The sequence below is a fragment of the Pseudopipra pipra genome, chromosome 6 (assembly GCF_036250125.1).
Source record: "Pseudopipra pipra isolate bDixPip1 chromosome 6, bDixPip1.hap1, whole genome shotgun sequence".
NCBI classification, from domain to species: Eukaryota; Metazoa; Chordata; class Aves; order Passeriformes; family Pipridae; genus Pseudopipra; species Pseudopipra pipra.
In genome coordinates this window covers 65,689,523-65,709,637 of record NC_087554.1, presented here as the reverse complement: position 1 = coordinate 65,709,637, position 20,115 = coordinate 65,689,523, and the positions used below count along the sequence as shown (strand labels likewise).

The 20,115-nt window shown below is 54.0% G+C and overlaps 1 long non-coding RNA gene across 1 annotated transcript; it reads right to left on the bottom strand.

Moving 5' to 3' along the window:
- Positions 1–15,093: 15,093 nt before the first annotated feature.
- Positions 15,094–16,489, bottom strand: LOC135416522 (uncharacterized). Its single transcript, XR_010431620.1, has 2 exons — positions 16,399–16,489; positions 15,094–16,302 (listed from the first exon to the last, which is right to left on the bottom strand). It is a non-coding gene; the product is annotated as an uncharacterized LOC135416522 (long non-coding RNA).
- Between the last annotated feature and the right edge of the window lie 3,626 nt (positions 16,490–20,115).

The following is a 20,115-nucleotide window of genomic DNA, read 5'->3' as shown; positions in this document are numbered from 1 at the left end:
CCCCCCCCCCGGCCGGTCCCTGCCCCTGCCCTGCCCGGCGGCCCCGAGCGCTCCAGGCCCGGCCCGGCCAACGCCTCGCTCTGCGCAGGCGCCGCTTCCCAGCCCGCCCCGACTGCCGGGCGCCGCCTCGCAGTCGCCGCCTGGCGGACACGGCCGGGAACGGCACTGCAGCCGCGCGGCCCCCCCCTTGCGAGACCCGCGGCGCCTTTCGCGAGGACGGGCCTTTCTTCCCTAAAACCTGCCCTTCCCTAGGAAAAGCTGGGCAATTCACAGAGTTGCTGGTTTTATCCCGGCTTCCCAAAGGACTTCTCTCTCCCGGCAGCAGCAGCAGCAGCAACGCTCCCCGGGAAGCCCCGACCGAGGTTGGGAATTGACGCACAACAAGCCAAGAGCATTAACTCGGCCCCAAAACACTCCACAAGAAACCAATTTACAGTCCCCTTTGCCTCCTCCCCCCCGCGCAGGCCCAGGCTTTGGGATTCCAAGGCAAACCCCGAGAGGCCCAGAGAGCAGCAGCCCCTCAACCCCAGCACGGCCTCCCCCGGGCTCCCCCAGCCGGGAACCGGCCCAGCCAGCCCCTGCTGTGCAGCACAGCAGGCGGGGGGATGACTTTTGGGACCCCTCCCTGGCCGCTGCAGAGCAATGCAGGCATCGGGGCCAAGTCCTGCCCGGCCCCCGGGCACTGCAGACAGTTCAGCCCCAGCAGCAGCAGCAGCAGCAGCTGTTCTGCCTCTTGCTCCTCTCTCATTGGGAACCGAATGGTGAGGAACAAGCCCCGAGCACAATCAGCACTGAGCAGCAAGGCCTGGGCTTGCCAGAGGCTTGGGCCTTCCTAGTCCTGGCTCTAGGCTTCCTTTGCTTTCTTCTGCTGCAATTCTCCTGCCCCAGGAAGTGTTAAAAGACAGACTGTCCGGTGAGCCATGCCCTGAAACAGCAATAAGTTCCAAGGCCAGAAAATCTCAGGGTCACACTTCAAAACCCTGCCGCGAGGCCCCCAGAGAAGCCAAGGGGAGCTGGGATTCCCTGGAGTCCCAGGGAACCGAGGGGAAGGTGGGAAAGGGGCAGAGAGCAAACCCCCCCAGCTGCTTCTCCCTGCAGCCCCCAGTGCAGGTGCAGCGAACACACGCCGGTGTAGAGTTTTTAGGAGAGCTTTAAAATAAACTAAAAAACAGTTCAACGAAAAATGCTTCTGCAGTCCGCGCTGTCTAACAACTCAAATTGCTCACCAAGAAAATTACCTAATTTAGAACAACTGAATTGCAGAACCTCAGAGCAGCTGAGGGATTTCATGCCCCCTGTGCCTCTTGCATCATGGAAAAGGACTGGGATGCACTGGGAAAGACTGGGGGCAATGGGGAGGGATGGGGATGGGACTGGGGACACTGGAGAGGGACTGGGGGATTTGGGCTGGGAGTGGGGACACTAGGGTGGGACTGAGATTTTCGGGGGGGGGGGACTGGGAGCAGTGGGATGGGACTGGGGGTCATTGGGGAGGGACTGGGGACCGTGGGACTGGGGGCACTGGGATAGGAGTGAGATGCACTGGGGAGGGACTGGGCCGGGACTGAGGGCACTGGAGAGGCCCTGGGGGCACTTGGGGGAACTGGGCTGGGACTGGGATTCTCTGGGGAGGGACTGAAGGCCCTGGGATAGGACTGAGAGGCACTGGGGAGGCACTAGGACACACTGGGGCACTACTGGGATGGGACTGAGGTCAGTGGGGAGGGAACTGGGATAGGACTGAGCCAGTAGGGAAGGACAGGGGTGCACTGTGGAGGGACTGTAATACAGCAGGGAAGCACTGGGATAGACTGGGATCACTGGTGAGGGAATTGGGATGGGACTGGGGGCAGTGGGAAAGGACTGGGATGGGACTGGGCGAACTGGGGAAGGACTGAGTTGCACTGCAGGAGGACACTTGGGAAGGAATGGGTGCACTGGCTTGCACTGAGAGAAGTGGGAAGGGACTGGGATGAGAGTGGGGGCACTAGGGTGGGACTGGGAGCACTGGTGGCACTGGGCTCGGACTGGGGGAACTGGGGAGGGAGCAGGGAGGGACTGCGAAGTGACTGGGATGGGAATGGGATGCACAGGGAAAAGGAGCACAACGCACTGGTGTAGCAGTACGTTTGGATACATGTCCGGAATAAAGACAAGTGCCAAAAAATACTCAAGCACACAAAATATCTTTTATTACAGTGAGAATAATAATAATAGTAATAAACTTAGCAAGAGGAATTAAAAACTAAAAAGGATATAAACTAACTACCTTATTGGGTGGCATTAAGACAAATACTACGAACAGCATTTAATACATTATTAACTAGTGAAAAGGGATACCAAAAAAAAAAAAGGATCTTAACACAATATTATGGATAACACGATATTGGTTAGTCAAAGGGGAAACTAAAGGAAAAATACTATAAACATAAAAGGGGAATTAAAGGAACACTAAAAGGATAGTAAAAAGTTTGTTCTCTCAGTTGCTTCCTATCAAAAACTGTGCTTACCCACACAGACAGGCCAGGGCTGTCAGGATCTGGAGCAGCTGGTCGGTACTAGGGATGGACTGGGGTGCAGTGGGAGCAATTGGGAAGGAGTGGAGGCACTGGGGAAGGAACAGGGAGGGGACTGGCTGCACTGGGATGGGGTTTGGGGCACTTGGGAGAAACTGGGAGGGACTCAGGAGGGACTGGGGACAGTGGGAAGGGACTGGAAAGGTGAAATTGAAACAGACTCACCTGAGTCACGGTCTAAGAAGACCTGCTACAGCTCCTGACTCCAAACAACAGCCAAGGGGCCTCAGTCCAAGCCCTGGCCCCTCCTCCCCCTCATTGTTAACACCTGGGCCTTCCCCATAGAACAGCTGACTCTACCCAGTACTCCCACTTCTACTCAGAACCAACAGTCCCTGACCAAAGTATCCAGTCCATATTCAAGCCCCCAGCTCTATCCCAGCCCCTCAGTGATTTCAGCTCCAGACCCACAAGCTTTATTGCACTGCCAGCTCTGCTCTCTCAGCAGTAGCTCTGCATCTTGCCAGCGCCGCCTCGGGAAGCTGCTCCAGGTTCTCGCTGCAGGATCTTCAGCTTGGCTCCAGCTCTGCCACTTTCCAGCTCCACCCTCACACTCCCAGTCCCAGTCCCCCAGGTGCTCCTCCAGCCCCACAAACCCGATCCCAATTCCAAAATCACAAGTCCACCCCTATACTTATTTAAACTCTACCCACCCAATCCACGTTCCCGCCCATTAATCCCTATTCCACAGCCACTCAGGGATTTCAGCAACGCTGCCACAGGCCCTATCTGAGCTCCAGACACCCTCCCAGCTCCACAGATGCAATCCTACCACTATGCTGATTTCAGCCCCAGCCTCTCAGTCCACATTCCCAATTATAATCCCAATTCCACAGACACACAGCCAGTGCAGCGACGGTGCCACAGGCCCTATCTCCGCCCCACACTGATTCCTGACCCAAGTGTTACAGTCCCAAGCCCAGAACACATCCCTACCCCAGCCCCTCAGTGATTTCAGCTCCAGACCCACAAGCTTTATTGCACTGCCAGCTCTGCTCTCTCAGCAGTAGCTCTGCATCTTGCCAGCGCCGCCTCGGGAAGCTGCTCCAGGTTCTCGCTGCAGGATCTTCAGCTTGGCTCCAGCTCTGCCACTTTCCAGCTCCACCCTCACACTCCCAGTCCCAGACCCCAGGTGCTCCTCCAGCCCCAAAATTCCTATCCCAATTCCAAAGACACAAGCCCAGCCCTAGACTGATTTCACCTCTATCCGCCCAGTCCACATTCCCAATTTACAATCCCATTTCCAGCTGTATAGACATTTCAGCGACGGTGCCACAGGCCCTATCTCCACCCACCACTGATTCCTGCCCCAAGTGTTACTGTCCCAAGCCCAAACCCTGTCCCTACCCCAGCCCCTCAGTGATTTCAGCTCGAGACTCACAAGCTTTATTGCACTGCCAGCTCTGCTCTCTCAGCAGTAGCTCTGCATCTTGCCAGCCCCACCACGGGAAGCTGCTCCAGGTTCTCGCTGCAGGATCTTCAGCTTGGCTCCAGCTCTGCCACTTTCCGGCTCCACCCTCACACTCCCAGTCCCCCAGGTGCTCCTCCAGCCCCAAAATTCCTATCCCAATTCCAAAGACACAAGCCCAGCCCTAGACTGATTTCAGCTCTCCCACCCAATCCACGTTCCCACCCATCAATCCCTATATCAGACACACAGCCATTGCAGCGACGGTGCCACAGGCCCTATCTCACAGTGATTGCTCTGATTCCTGCCCCAAGTGTTACAGTCCCAAGCCCAGAACCCATGCCTATCCCAGCCCCTCAGTGATTTCAGCTCGAGACCCACAAGCTTTATTGCACTGCCAGCTCTGCTCTCTCAGCAGTAGCTCTGCATCTTGCCAGCGCCGCCTCGGGAAGCTGCTCCAGGTTCTCGCTGCAGGATCTTCAGCTTGGCTCCAGCTCTGCCACTTTCCAGCTCCACCCTCACACTCCCAGTCCCAGTCCCCCAGGTGCTCCTCCAGCCCCACAAACCCGATCCCAATTCCAAAATCACAAGTCCACCCCTGTACTTATTTAAATTCTACCCACCCAATCCACGTTCCCGCCCATTAATCCCTATTCCACAGCCACTCAGGGATTTCAGCAACGCTGCCACAGGCCCTATCTGAGCTCCAGACACCCTCCCAGCTCCACAGATGCAATCCTACCACTATGCTGATTTCAGCCCCAGCCTCTCAGTCCACATTCCCAATTATAATCCCAATTCCACAGACACACAGCCAGTGCAGCGACGGTGCCACAGGCCCTATCTCCGCCCCACACTGATTCCTGACCCAAGTGTTACAGTCCCAAGCCCAGAACACATCCCTACCCCAGCCCCTCAGTGATTTCAGCTCCAGACCCACAAGCTTTATTGCACTGCCAGCTCTGCTCTCTCAGCAGTAGCTCCGCATCTTGCCAGCGCCGCCTCGGGAAGCTGCTCCAGGTTCTCGCTGCAGGATCTTCAGCTTGGATCCATCTCTGCCACTTTCCAGCTCCACCCTCACACTCCCAGTCCCAGACCCCAGGTGCTCCTCCAGCCCCAAAATTCCTATCCCAATTCCAAAGACACAAGCCCAGCCCTAGACTGATTTCACCTCTATCCGCCCAGTCCACATTCCCAATTTACAATCCCATTTCCAGCTGTATAGACATTTCAGCGACGGTGCCACAGGCCCTATCTCCACCCACCACTGATTCCTACCCAAGTGTTACTGTCCCAAGCCCAAACCCTGTCCCTACCCCAGCCCCTCAGTGATTTCAGCTCGAGACCCACAAGCTTTATTGCACTGCCAGCTCTGCTCTCTCAGCAGTAGCTCTGCATCTTGCCAACCCCACCACGGGAAGCTGCTCCAGGTTCTCGCTGCAGGATCTTCAGCTTGGCTCCAGCTCTGCCACTTTCCGGCTCCACCCTCACACTCCCAGTCCCCCAGGTGCTCCTCCAGCCCCAAAATTCCTATCCCAATTCCAAAGACACAAGCCCAGCCCTAGACTGATTTCAGCTCTCCCACCCAATCCACGTTCCCACCCATCAATCCCTATAACAGACACACAGCCATTGCAGCGACGGTGCCACAGGCCCTATCTCACAGTGATTGCTCTGATTCCTGCCCCAAGTGTTACAGTCCCAAGCCCAGAACCCATGCCTATCCCAGCCCCTCAGTGATTTCAGCTCCAGACCCACAAGCTTTATTGCACTGCCAGCTCTGCTCTCTCAGCAGTAGCTCTGCATCTTGCCAGCGCCGCCTCAGGAAGCTGCTCCAGGTTCTTGCTGCAGGATCTTCAGCTTGGCTCCAGCTCTGCCACTTTCCAGCTCCACCCTCACACTCCCAGTCCCAGTCCCCCAGGTGCTCCTCCAGCCCCACAAACCCGATCCCAATTCCAAAATCACAAGTCCACCCCTATACTTATTTAAATTCTACCCACCCAATCCACGTTCCCGCCCATTAATCCCTATTCCACAGCCACTCAGGGATTTCAGCAACGCTGCCACAGGCCCTATCTGAGCTCCAGACACCCTCCCAGCTCCACAGATGCAATCCTACCACTATGCTGATTTCAGCCCCAGCCTCTCAGTCCACATTCCCAATTATAATCCCAATTCCACAGACACACAGCCAGTGCAGCGACGGTGCCACAGGCCCTATCTCCGCCCCACACTGATTCCTACCCAAGTGTTACTGTCCCAAGCCCAGAACCCATCCCTACCCCAGCCCCTCAGTGATTTCAGCTCGAGACCCACAAGCTTTATTGCACTGCCAGCTCTGCTCTCTCAGCAGTAGCTCTGCATCTTGCCAGCGCCGCCACGGGAAGCTGCTCCAGGTTCTCGCTGCAGGATCTTCAGCTTGGCTCCAGCTCTGCCACTTTCCAGCTCCACCCTCACACTCCCAGTCCCAGTCCCCACGTGCTTTTCCAGCCCCACAAACCCGATCCCAATTCCAAAGACACAAGCCCAGCCCTAGACTGATTTCACCTCTATCCGGCCAGTCCACATTCCCAATTTACAATCCCATTTCCAGCTGTATAGACATTTCAGCGACGGTGCCACAGGCCCTATCTCCACCCACCACTGATTCCTGCCCCAAGTGTTACTGTCCCAAGCCCAAACCCTGTCCCTACCCCAGCCCCTCAGTGATTTCAGCTCGAGACCCACAAGCTTTATTGCACTGCCAGCTCTGCTCTCTCAGCAGTAGCTCTGCATCTTGCCAGCCCCACCACGGGAAGCTGCTCCAGGTTCTCGCTGCAGGATCTTCAGCTTGGCTCCATCTCTGCCACTTTCCGGCTCCACCCTCACACTCCCAGTCCCCCAGGTGCTCCTCCAGCCCCAAAATTCCTATCCCAATTCCAAAGACACAAGCCCAGCCCTAGACTGATTTCAGCTCTCCCACCCAATCCACGTTCCCACCCATCAATCCCTAAAACAGACATACAGCCATTGCAGCGACGGTGCCACAGGCCCTATCTCACAGTGATTGCTCTGATTCCTGCCCCAAGTGTTACAGTCCCAAGCCCAGAACCCATGCCTATCCCAGCCCCTCAGTGATTTCAGCTCGAGACCCACAAGCTTTATTGCACTGCCAGCTCTGCTCTCTCAGCAGTAGCTCTGCATCTTGCCAGCGCCGCCTCGGGAAGCTGCTCCAGGTTCTCGCTGCAGGATCTTCAGCTTGGCTCCAGCTCTGCCACTTTCCAGCTCCACCCTCACACTCCCAGTCCCAGTCCCCCAGGTGCTCCTCCAGCCCCACAAACCCGATCCCAATTCCAAAATCACAAGTCCACCCCTGTACTTATTTAAATTCTACCCACCCAATCCACGTTCCCGCCCATTAATCCCTATTCCACAGCCACTCAGGGATTTCAGCAACGCTGCCACAGGCCCTATCTGAGCTCCAGACACCCTCCCAGCTCCACAGATGCAATCCTACCACTATGCTGATTTCAGCCCCAGCCTCTCAGTCCACATTCCCAATTATAATCCCAATTCCACAGACACACAGCCAGTGCAGCGACGGTGCCACAGGCCCTATCTCCGCCCCACACTGATTCCTACCCAAGTGTTACTGTCCCAAGCCCAGAACCCATCCCTACCCCAGCCCCTCAGTGATTTCAGCTCGAGACTCACAAGCTTTATTGCACTGCCAGCTCTGCTCTCTCAGCAGTAGCTCTGCATCTTGCCAGCGCCGCCACGGGAAGCTGCTCCAGGTTCTCGCTGCAGGATCTTCAGCTTGGCTCCAGCTCTGCCACTTTCCAGCTCCACCCTCACACTCCCAGTCCCAGTCCCCAGGTCCTTTTCCAGCCCCACAAACCCGATCCCAATTCCAAAGACACAAGCCCAGCCCTAGACTGATTTCACCTCTATCCGCCCAGTCCACATTCCCAATTTACAATCCCATTTCCAGCTGTATAGACATTTCAGCAACGCTGCCACAGGCCCTATCTAAGCTCCAGACACCCTCCCAGCTCCACAGATGCAATCCAACCACTATGCTGATTTCAGCCCCAGCCTCTCAGTCCACATTCCCAATTATAATCCCAATTCCACAGACACACAGCCAGTGCAGCGACAGTGCCACAGGCCCTATCTCCGCCCCACACTGATTCCTACCCAAGTGTTACTGTCCCAAGCCCAGAACCCATCCCTACCCCAGCCCCTCAGTGATTTCAGCTCGAGACCCACAAGCTTTATTGCACTGCCAGCTCTGCTCTCTCAGCAGTAGCTCTGCATCTTGCCAGCGCCGCCACGGGAAGCTGCTCCAGGTTCTCGCTGCAGGATCTTCAGCTTGGCTCCATCTCTGCCACTTTCCGGCTCCACCCTCACACTCCCAGTCCCCCAGGTGCTCCTCCAGCCCCAAAATTCCTATCCCAATTCCAAAGACACAAGCCCAGCCCTAGACTGATTTCAGCTCTCCCACCCAATCCACGTTCCCACCCATCAATCCCTAAAACAGACATACAGCCATTGCAGCGACGGTGCCACAGGCCCTATCTCACAGTGATTGCTCTGATTCCTGCCCCAAGTGTTACAGTCCCAAGCCCAGAACCCATGCCTATCCCAGCCCCTCAGTGATTTCAGCTCCAGACCCACAAGCTTTATTGCACTGCCAGCTCTGCTCTCTCAGCAGTAGCTCTGCATCTTGCCAGCGCCGCCTCGGGAAGCTGCTCCAGGTTCTTGCTGCAGGATCTTCAGCTTGGCTCCAGCTCTGCCACTTTCCAGCTCCACCCTCACACTCCCAGTCCCAGTCCCCCAGGTGCTCCTCCAGCCCCACAAACCCGATCCCAATTCCAAAATCACAAGTCCACCCCTGTACTTATTTAAATTCTACCCACCCAATCCACGTTCCCGCCCATTAATCCCTATTCCACAGCCACTCAGGGATTTCAGCAACGCTGCCACAGGCCCTATCTGAGCTCCAGACACCCTCCCAGCTCCACAGATGCAATCCTACCACTATGCTGATTTCAGCCCCAGCCTCTCAGTCCACATTCCCAATTATAATCCCAATTCCACAGACACACAGCCAGTGCAGCGACGGTGCCACAGGCCCTATCTCCGCCCCACACTGATTCCTACCCAAGTGTTACTGTCCCAAGCCCAGAACCCATCCCTACCCCAGCCCCTCAGTGATTTCAGCTCGAGACTCACAAGCTTTATTGCACTGCCAGCTCTGCTCTCTCAGCAGTAGCTCTGCATCTTGCCAGCGCCGCCACGGGAAGCTGCTCCAGGTTCTCGCTGCAGGATCTTCAGCTTGGCTCCAGCTCTGCCACTTTCCAGCTCCACCCTCACACTCCCAGTCCCAGTCCCCAGGTCCTTTTCCAGCCCCACAAACCCGATCCCAATTCCAAAATCACAAGTCCACCCCTATACTTATTTAAATTCTACCCACCCAATCCACGTTCCCGCCCATTAATCCCTATTCCACAGCCACTCAAGGATTTCAGCAACGCTGCCACAGGCCCTATCTGAGCTCCAGACACCCTCCCAGCTCCACAGATGCAATCCTACCACTATGCTGATTTCAGCCCCAGCCTCTCAGTCCACATTCCCAATTATAATCCCAATTCCACAGACACACAGCCAGTGCAGCGACGGTGCCACAGGCCCTATCTCCGCCCCACACTGATTCCTGACCCAAGTGTTACAGTCCCAAGCCCAGAACACATCCCTACCCCAGCCCCTCAGTGATTTCAGCTCCAGACCCACAAGCTTTATTGCACTGCCAGCTCTGCTCTCTCAGCAGTAGCTCCGCATCTTGCCAGCGCCGCCTCGGGAAGCTGCTCCAGGTTCTCGCTGCAGGATCTTCAGCTTGGATCCATCTCTGCCACTTTCCAGCTCCACCCTCACACTCCCAGTCCCAGACCCCAGGTGCTCCTCCAGCCCCAAAATTCCTATCCCAATTCCAAAGACACAAGCCCAGCCCTAGACTGATTTCAGCTCTCCCACCCAATCCACATTCCCACCCAGCAATCCCTATATCACACACACAGCCATTGCAGCGACGGTGCCACAGGCCCTATCTCACAGTGATTGCTCTGATTCCTGCCCCAAGTGTTACAGTCCCAAGCCCAGAACCCATGCCTATCCCAGCCCCTCAGTGATTTCAGCTCGAGACCCACAAGCTTTATTGCACTGCCAGCTCTGCTCTCTCAGCAGTAGCTCTGCATCTTGCCAGCGCCGCCTCGGGAAGCCGCTCCAGGTTCTCGCTGCAGGATCTTCAGCTTGGATCCATCTCTGCCACTTTCCAGCTCCACCCTCACACTCCCAGTCCCAGTCCCCAGGTCCTTTTCCAGCCCCACAAACCCGATCCCAATTCCAAAGACACAAGCCCAGCCCTAGACTGATTTCACCTCTATCCGCCCAGTCCACATTCCCAATTTACAATCCCATTTCCAGCTGTATAGACATTTCAGCGACGGAGCCACAGGCCCTATCTCCACCCCACACTGATTCCTGCCCAAGTGTTACAGTCCCAAGCCCAAACCCTGACCCTACCCCAGCCCCTCAGTGATTTCAGCTCGAGACCCACAAGCTTTATTGCACTGCCAGCTCTGCTCTCTCAGCAGTAGCTCTGCATCTTGCCAGCACCGCCTCGGGAAGCTGCTCCAGGTTCTCGCTGTAGGATCTTCAGCTTGGCTCCAGCTCTGCCACTTTCCAGCTCCACCCTCACACTCCCAGTCCAAGTCCCCCAGGTGCTCCTCCAGCCCCAAAATTCCTATCCCAATTCCAAAATCACAAGTCCACCCCTGTACTTATTTAAATTCTACCCACCCAATCCACGTTCCCGCCCATTAATCCCTATTCCACAGCCACTCAGGGATTTCAGCAACGCTGCCACAGGCCCTATCTGAGCTCCAGACACCCTCCCAGCTCCACAGATGCAATCCTACCACTATGCTGATTTCAGCCCCAGCCTCTCAGTCCACATTCCCAATTATAATCCCAATTCCACAGACACACAGCCAGTGCAGCGACGGTGCCACAGGCCCTATCTCCGCCCCACACTGATTCCTGACCCAAGTGTTACAGTCCCAAGCCCAGAACACATCCCTACCCCAGCCCCTCAGTGATTTCAGCTCCAGACCCACAAGCTTTATTGCACTGCCAGCTCTGCTCTCTCAGCAGTAGCTCCGCATCTTGCCAGCGCCGCCTCGGGAAGCTGCTCCAGGTTCTCGCTGCAGGATCTTCAGCTTGGCTCCAGCTCTGCCACTTTCCAGCTCCACCCTCACACTCCCAGTCCCAGTCCCCAGGTCCTTTTCCAGCCCCACAAACCCGATCCCAATTCCAAAGACACAAGCCCAGCCCTAGACTGATTTCACCTCTATCCGCCCAGTCCACATTCCCAATTTACAATCCCATTTCCAGCTGTATAGACATTTCAGCGACGGTGCCACAGGCCCTATCTCCACCCACCACTGATTCCTGCCCCAAGTGTTACTGTCCCAAGCCCAAACCCTGTCCCTACCCCAGCCCCTCAGTGATTTCAGCTCGAGACCCACAAGCTTTATTGCACTGCCAGCTCTGCTCTCTCAGCAGTAGCTCTGCATCTTGCCAGCCCCACCACGGGAAGCTGCTCCAGGTTCTCGCTGCAGGATCTTCAGCTTGGCTCCATCTCTGCCACTTTCCGGCTCCACCCTCACACTCCCAGTCCCAGACCCCAGGTGCTCCTCCAGCCCCAAAATTCCTATCCCAATTCCAAAGACACAAGCCCAGCCCTAGACTGATTTCACCTCTATCCGCCCAGTCCACATTCCCAATTTACAATCCCATTTCCAGCTGTATAGACATTTCAGCGATGGTGCCACAGGCCCTATCTCCACCCCACACTGATTCCTGACCCAAGTGTTACTGTCCCAAGCCCAAACCCTGACCCTACCCCAGTCCCTCAGTGATTTCAGCTCGAGACCCACAAGCTTTATTGCACTGCCAGCTCTGCTCTCTCAGCAGTAGCTCTGCATCTTGCCAGCGCCGCCTCGGGAAGCTGCTCCAGGTTCTCGCTGCAGGATCTTCAGCTTGGCTCCAGCTCTGCGACTTTCCAGCTCCAACTTCACATTCCCAATCCCAGTCCCTCAGGTGCTCCTCTAGCCCCAGAAACCTGGTCCCAACTCCCAAGTTCATATCCCTGCCCTAGGCTGATTTCGGCTCTTTCCCCCCAGTCCACGTTCCCGCCCATCAATCCCTATTCCACAGACACACAGATGTTTCAGCGACGGTGCCAGTCCCTGTCTCAATCCTACAGTGATTTCTGCTGCAGTGCCACAGTCCCTATCCCTGCTCCACAGTCCCTTTCCGAGCACCACTCTCCCTATCCCATACCCAGACCCACAACCTTTATTTCTCTGCCAGCTCTGCTGTCAGCTCCCGGTAAAGCTGCTGCCCGTTCCAATCCTAGCATCTTTCTTTTGTTTAAGGTCTGAGTTTTCCACCCCAGCTCTCAAGCCCACATTCCAGGCCAGGCCTGACTATTTTTATCCCAGCTCCATCCCTGCAGTACTTATGCCAGGTCCATGCTCCCTAATCCAGCCCCACTCTTGTTCTGCCCACAGTCCTACCGTCTTTATGTCTCCACCAGCTCTGCTGCCTGAGCTCCAGGTTCTCCGCTTTCTGCTGCCTCTGCCTCAGCTTTCTGCTGCCTCTGCCTAAATCTGCTCCTGGGTATCTCTGCAGCCCCGGGCTGTTGACAAGGTCACAAATCAGTCTTTTTCGTTCACTTAAATATCTCTAGGAGCTGTCCCACCCATCCCAACTGGAACAGCAACAAAACAATAGAACAATCAAGTAGTCAAAGATGAAAATAAAAGTAAAATAAAATTATAATAGAATGAAACATCTTTTATTACTTTTCTTTGTAACAATACTTTCAGTACCAGCCCCACTGAGAGGCTGCATCCTAGTCCTTCTGGTTCGGGGGAGCACCCCTGAGCATGAGCTGCTCCCCCACTGAGCACTGACCAAAGCTGGCCGGCACAGCTGCCCGGGACACCGCCTGCCCACCGCCCTGCCTCGGCAGCTGTGGGGGACTGACCCCGGCTCCCCCTGGATCGGCAGCCGAGGCGGTGCTGCCCCATGGCTCCCCGCCGCTCCCTGGAGCGGCAGCCGCGAGGGTCCCACCCTGGCTCACCGCCGCTCCTCGGCCCAGCGGCCGCGCCAATCCCGGGCCGGCTCCCGCCGCTCCAGCGCCGCCCCCAGCCCCGCCGCCGAACTGCCCCCAGCGCCCCCCGCCCACGCCGTTTATAGCCCGCGGCCCGCATGGCCCCGCCCCCCTCGTGCCAGCCCAGCCAATCCCAGCGTCCGGCAGCGTCCGGTCCCGCCAATCCCCGCCTGCCCGTTCCCGCCCTGCCCGTCCCCAAGAACCCCGCTGTCCCCTCAGGACCCGCTCCCAGGGGCTGCTCCGCTTCCGCCCGCTCCCCGCCTCCCTCCCCTTCTCCCGGGAGAACTCCGGGACGGGACGGGACCGCGGACCTCCCACCCGCCCTCCCAACAGCGCCTGCGGGCACCGCGGCAGCGCAGGCGCGGCTCCGCCGGATCCCGAAGCAAAGGCGCCGAGACCGGCGCCTGAGGGGAACGCGGGGGACGAGGTGGAGAGGGGGGCGGCTCCGCGCCGCGGCTGAGCGGGCAGAGCTTGCTCGACCGCGGCCCCGTTGAAAGGGCCGCCGCCGCTCCCGCCCCCTCCCCGCCTCCCGGAAGAACTCCCAGACGGGACGTGAGCGCGGAGCTGTGCCACCCGCCCTCCCTGGTCCCAACAGGGCCTGTCGGGGGCTGCGGCAGCGCAGGCGCGGCTCCCGAAGCAAAGGCGCCGGCACCTGCAGCGCCTGAGGGGAACGTGGGGAAGGGGGGCGGCGCCGCGCCGCGGCTGAGCGGGCACAGCTTACGGGACCGCGGCCCCATTGAAAGGGCGGGCTACGATTGGACGGAGCGGAGAAAAGTTGGCTGGGAGTGGCGGGCCGGGATCGGACCTGCACGTCGGGAACGGCAACCGCGGGACCCCGTCCCAGCTCACCGCCGATCTCGCCCGGGCTCCCGCCGCTCCAGCGCCGCTTCCACCTCCGCCGCCGAACTTCCCCCCCCCCCGCTCCCCCCGCCCGCTATATATAGCCCGCGGCCCGCACAGCCCCGCCCCCCCGTGCCAGCCCAGCCAATCCCCGCCCGCCCGTTCCCGAGAACCCCGCTGGTCCCGCAGGCCCCGCTCCCGGAGCCCCTCCCGCCCGCTCCCCGCCTCCCTCTCCTTCTCCTGGGAGAGCTCCCGGAGGGGACGTGACCGCGGAGCTCCCACCGCCCTTCCGTGGTCCCAGCAGCGTCTGAGGGGAACAGGGGGACGGTGCCGCGCGGAGGGGCCGCGCCGCGGCTGAGCGGGCAGAGCTTGCGGGACCGCTGCCGGATTGAAAAGGCGGGCTGTGATTGGACGGCGCCGAGAAAGGCGGCCCGGGATTGGCGGGCCAGACGCTGCCTCGGGCCCGGATTGGCGGGGCTTGGAGCCGGCGGGGTGGCGGGAGGTGCTCGGGTGGTCAGGAGGAGGGACTAGGGCCGTGGCGGAGGGGCCCTTCCCGCGGGTCCGTGGCCGCCCCGGGTCCCGCTCCCGGGACCCCGTCCCCTGCCCCGCCCCTTGGTCGGGCTGCACCCCCGGGGTCCCGGCCCCAAGGCCCCTGCAGAGCCCCTCGGGGAGCCCCCCACCGGCACACGGGGCGGTTCCGGGTCGCGAAGGCGGACTGTGCGGCATGGGGGACCGGGGAGCAGCGGCGACGTGGTGGGCCGGGAGTCGGCGGCGGGGAGCGGGGAGGACGCAGAGCAGCAGTGCGCCTCTGACCGCCTCTCCCCACGCAGCAGTTCTGCTTCTACGGAGACTTAGACTGCCCCGACTGGGTGCTGGCTGAGATCAGCTCCCTGGGCGGAATCTTTAAGTGCCCGCCCCCACCCCCATCCCCCTGCCTGCCCCAGGCCCGCTGCCCACCCTCCTTCTCCTGCGCAGCCCCCGCTGCTGCTGAAGTTCAGCGCTATTTCAGTACTTGTTCTACTTGTGTTTCTGAAAAAAAGTTAGAATCAGGATAGCCAAAGCAACATAGAAAGTCTATTCCATCTTCAACTACATTACAGGGCAAAGGAAATAAGTGATCCTACCCATCAGTGGAACAGGGAAAGAATGAAGATTAAGTCTGTGAGCTATAGAAGAGAAAAATCACACTGTAACAACTTAGAAGATTGCTCCAAGACCACAGTCACAGGAAAAGGGAAGAGAGCCAGGGGCAGAAACTGTAAGGCCAAAAAGATGATGGACACATCTGTGCATCAATCAGGTTCAGAGGTCACTGCATGCCCCAAGCCTAACGAGTTCTCTGTTTTATGTGTGTTATACACCTATTAATTACTTGAATAGAAAATTTACAATTGAACTTTCACAAAGGTTACAGAGTGATATCCCTGCACTGACCATTGCAGCTGAGCTTCTGCTACAGATTCTGACACGTCAGGTGACTGAATGTTTGCTTGTTTTCTAGGCTCTCCTTACAGTCCATCCAGGTCATGAAATATAGAGGGGATTTCTTGAGAGGCAGCTTTTAGACCTCATTCCCTTACCTTCATGGTCAATGTCATCAGTGTCACTCTCCCTCTCTTCTTGCTCTTCATCGAGAGTTCCTCGTGTTAGTATGAGCTCAGAGGGACCCACTGCAGAAGCATCAGGTCCTTGAAGGGAACAGAAACAGCTGTACACAAACCAGCTTGCTAAAGGTAAGGTTTCTATCTGCACAGAAACCCAGCAATGAACACCTGCTCTAAGGGGACAGAAAGCTGCTTGTGGATCCCAGACACAGGACAGACTCCATCCGCACCTACTCGCCTCATCTAAGGAACAGTGCAGCCAACAGCAGAGCTTTCTCATATTCTGATCTGACTGTTTCACCTTTTCTAAAGTATGTCATTATTTCTGGTAGGTGCACTGCTTTAGCTACACAGCGGGGTTTCTTCCAAACCTGTGACTGACACAGGAAGAGCTAAGTGTGACCAATCCCACAGGAACTAAAGCCCCGCTCCTCTAACATGGAGCTGCTTTCACACTTCTGCCGTGAGGACAAAGAAGCACTGTACTACTTCACAAGGCAAACTCTTCAGAAAACTTCTGCAGTAAACTTTATCTTCCTGGGGAGGTACCTGCCAGTGTGCTGCCCTGCACACACACGCTGCCCATGTCCTTCCACAAGTGTTCCAGCTGCTCTCTTTTCCAGCTTTCTCCCGTAGACAAAGATTTACATGTGGATTCTGAGAACATTTAAAACATCAGGAGAAGAGAAACCTCACCCAAACCCAGCAGTCTGTCCCCCAGTCAGAGAGCAGAAGTCACTATGCAGGTCTTACATTTCAACTAAGGTTACACAGAACTTCTGACTAAGCGTGGAAAGCAACCTCCAGTCAGGTGGGATTCTAGGACGTTTTCAGCAGCGCCGGGAAGCCATCATAGAATATTCTAAGTTGGGAGGGACCCACAAGGATCATCAAGTCCTGCTCCTGACACCACACAGGGCAACCTAGAAGTTAAACTCTGTGTCTATAAACATTGTCCATCCTCAGCCTTCTCCTCCTCTCTTGTTACCTTCTTCTCCCAACTCTTCCCTTTGACAGTTTTAAAGATTTGTTTTAAGTACTTTAAAACTCATTAGAAATATTTGCCAGGACAGTCTAAAAGTCTGGTTCTTTCCCTAAAGCAGCTTTTTTCCTCCAAGAACAGATGTTTTTGGCAAAAAATATAAAAGAGCATGAAAAACAAAAACTGTAAAACAATTAGCTGTCACCACAGTATAGATGTTAAAAAACTTGGTATACTTTGCATGAACTTGGTGTCTTTTGTGGGGAAACTGATGACAAAATGCCTAAGACTTTGTCTTTTATGTCAGACCATTTAGTAGCTCCTAGCCAAGCTACAGGAAGGTAACTTGATTGTGAAGCATTGAAAGAACTGAAATTTGTGTTATCCTTCTCTGACTACACTGTTGTGTGCTATTCACTTCAACATTAAGTTGGAACATTAGGAACCTGTAGTTCCTAAAATGCAGCCTGGTCACACTGTGAAAGGAGATAAGAAGGAAAAATGAGCATGGCTGTGTCTGCTCCAGATGTGCTGATGAGAGAGGAAGGAGAGAGGACAGTGCAGGAGAGCAGCTGGAACTAGACAGTAACCTCAGCTCTCCTGCTGTTCATGTTGTGCAGGGAGTCTGTGCTCTGGAGCAGGGCCATGAGTACATTGGTGCTTTCAGGAATTCCTGGGATTTTAGCTCGCCTGGCTATGATCCTAAATTAAAGACAGTAGAGGCATCTGGGGAAAGAGATGAGGTTCTTGTGAGGGAATATTTCAAAGAGAAAAAACAATGAGCTATGATCCTGCAATTGTAGGACAAGGAAAGGTCTCCTTTCTCCTGGGGCATTGTTGACCCCAGTCAGGATGGCTTAAGCTTCGCTGGAAATGACAGTGAGAAATGCACTGTTATCCTCCTGGTGGAGGTGTTGGCAATACTAATGCCATCAGAGGAAGGAGATGGTGGGTTATGAAATAGTAAATCTTGCAAACTGTTTGAGTTCTCCCAGTACCAAAAAACAGCAGGGATTCAGATATTTTGCTATGTTTTAAATTTTTGAGGGGGAAAGGATATAATTGTGAGAGTCTAACTTCCGTGTGGTAGGGGTTATAATAAATAATGGAAGAGGCTGACTCAAGGATGAACAGGATATAAAGCAGTGGAGGCAGCAGAGCTTCCTGTAGAGGGAAACTATGTCTCACAAATCTAATAAGGTTTTGGGAAAGATCCAACACCTAAAAAAAAGGGGCTCCATTTGGTGCTGCATTTTCAAATCCTTCTGAAAGTCCAAACAGGAGGAACTTCATGAGAAACAAATGAAGGTCCTTTAGGACTGTGGTAGACTGATGGGAAACAAAAGCCCAAGAAGGGGAAAAAACCTGGATTGTTAGTGATAAATGTGCCACTTTATTTATTCGACAGTCTGTAATTTGCATTTGTATCCTAGTGGGAATTCTAATATTAATATGAGAGAACTTCACAAATTCTTGTGCAATAATGTAGGAGCTGAAACTTTCACTATCCTCTTAAACAAACCTCTTGAAATTAAAGCTGTGGTTTCTGGAAAAGGTACGTTCTCACAAACTTGACCCTTCTAAAAACCCAGGTGACTCACAGAAGAAATCCTAATTTTGATTGCCTTCTGTGTCTGATTCCTGTCAATCACAAAGTAGATTTAGTCAGAGGCTGCTGATCAGTTACAGGTATTTCTGTCACTTGCAGTGAGAACAGCCTTGCAACAAACCTGACATCTGGGGATAGTGCTGTCTTGACAGATCTCCTGCACAGTTGCTTTGGTGGCTTGCTGTTGCCTTGCCATCTACTTAAAATATCTTAATCCCTAAATACACAATTTGCTTTTCAGTACTCCTTTCAAAGTTTGTGTTCAAATCAATTTCTTTCAGTTGAGACCTGAAGGGCAAGTCTGCTTCTCCATTCATGTAATTCTGCGCCTCTTCCAAGATTTTGTGAAAGTCAGCAGTAATAAATAATGAAACTCTGGCTGCAGACTGATCCACAGATGTTACTTCAAAGCCAAACTATATTTTATTAGGTTGCCGTCAGTCTTCACATACTCCCAGAGAGCCTTTTTAGTCTTAATAAAGCACTCTGTATACCTTTTTTCCTTGATCATATTTAATGTAACAGAAGTGCTGCATTCACTAATGCCAGTGCAGCCCATCATCAGTCAGGAGGATGAGACAGAGCAGAAAGGTGCAATGCAAAGACCTTTCAGTTCAATTCTTCATCAGGACCTTGCCCTCCTCTCCCTAGAAAATTTCATCGCAACATTTTGAAACAGACATTCTGGACCTTAACTCATGTTTCTGCATCTACTTTGTAAGAGTTCCATAGAGTAGCTGCTTCTTACCAAAAGAGCTCAGAATTGTAACTAATCATATGTCAGCTCTGCAAACTGTGACACAGAGCCATCCTCCTCGGACTAGTACAGTTAATGAACCTGAAATGTTCTTTATTCTCACCATTTTGGCCATAAGTTTACATTTTCCTAATTTTTGAAAACTGAATGTTTTCATTTCTTGCCAGTTTAACCACTTGGATTTTATGGGAAACTATGTCAAACAATTAGCTAAGATTAAAACTAACAAAGGCTCAGCCTTTATCACAGAGTCAGTCACCTCAGCACAGAAAACAATCAAACTGCTCAGGCATGATTTGCCTTGGATAGCCCATAGAACCTTGTCATTTACAAAGTAACCATCTCTATTTTGGGTAGGTTTTCATCCTACAGGTCTTGCTAGAATTAAAACTAGATCTGAATATCAAAAAGAGAAGACCAGAAATTGGATATAAGTAGGAGATAGATTGCTAAGAAAGCAAAATAAAGAATTAAAATCTGATGTAATTAGATTTTTATATCTTAATTTGTTATACAGCAATAACTCATGTAATTTGTTCTGACCTTTGTTTAGAAATGAGTGATAGGGTTGTATCCAAAAGAGAAGCACCCTAAGCTTCACAGGACCATCTGAAAGGAAAACAAAGGGATTAGAGAATCCTAGGGAGGAAAAAACCAAAAAACAGAACCAAAACAACATGTCTATAGACCTAATTGACAGGGAAATGTTATTTCTGAGAAACAGAAGTGATCTCCAGAAATCAGCAAGCTCACCGTGGACATGGTCTGCTGAGTATAACCCCCTACCCAGCAAAGATCCAGAGAGCGGATGAGTGAGCAGTGTTTGTAGAATAAATAATGATAATTAGTATCTATAATTTGTTGAATCCATTACAAGTGTAATTGTATTATTATAAGTTAATTATATTGTATCATATAGTATAGATATTATTTACATGCCTATTATGTATAATCTATCTATATGTGTTATGTATAATAATAATTTGTATAATAAAATAAATTCCTTGTAATGTGAAATGCTCCCAAATTCTGTTTAAACCTTCTGTTGGTAGCTGATAGTGCTGCTGGTGTTCGTTTTACTCCTATAAATGGAGAAATTTGCATAAAATTTCAGGGTAACAA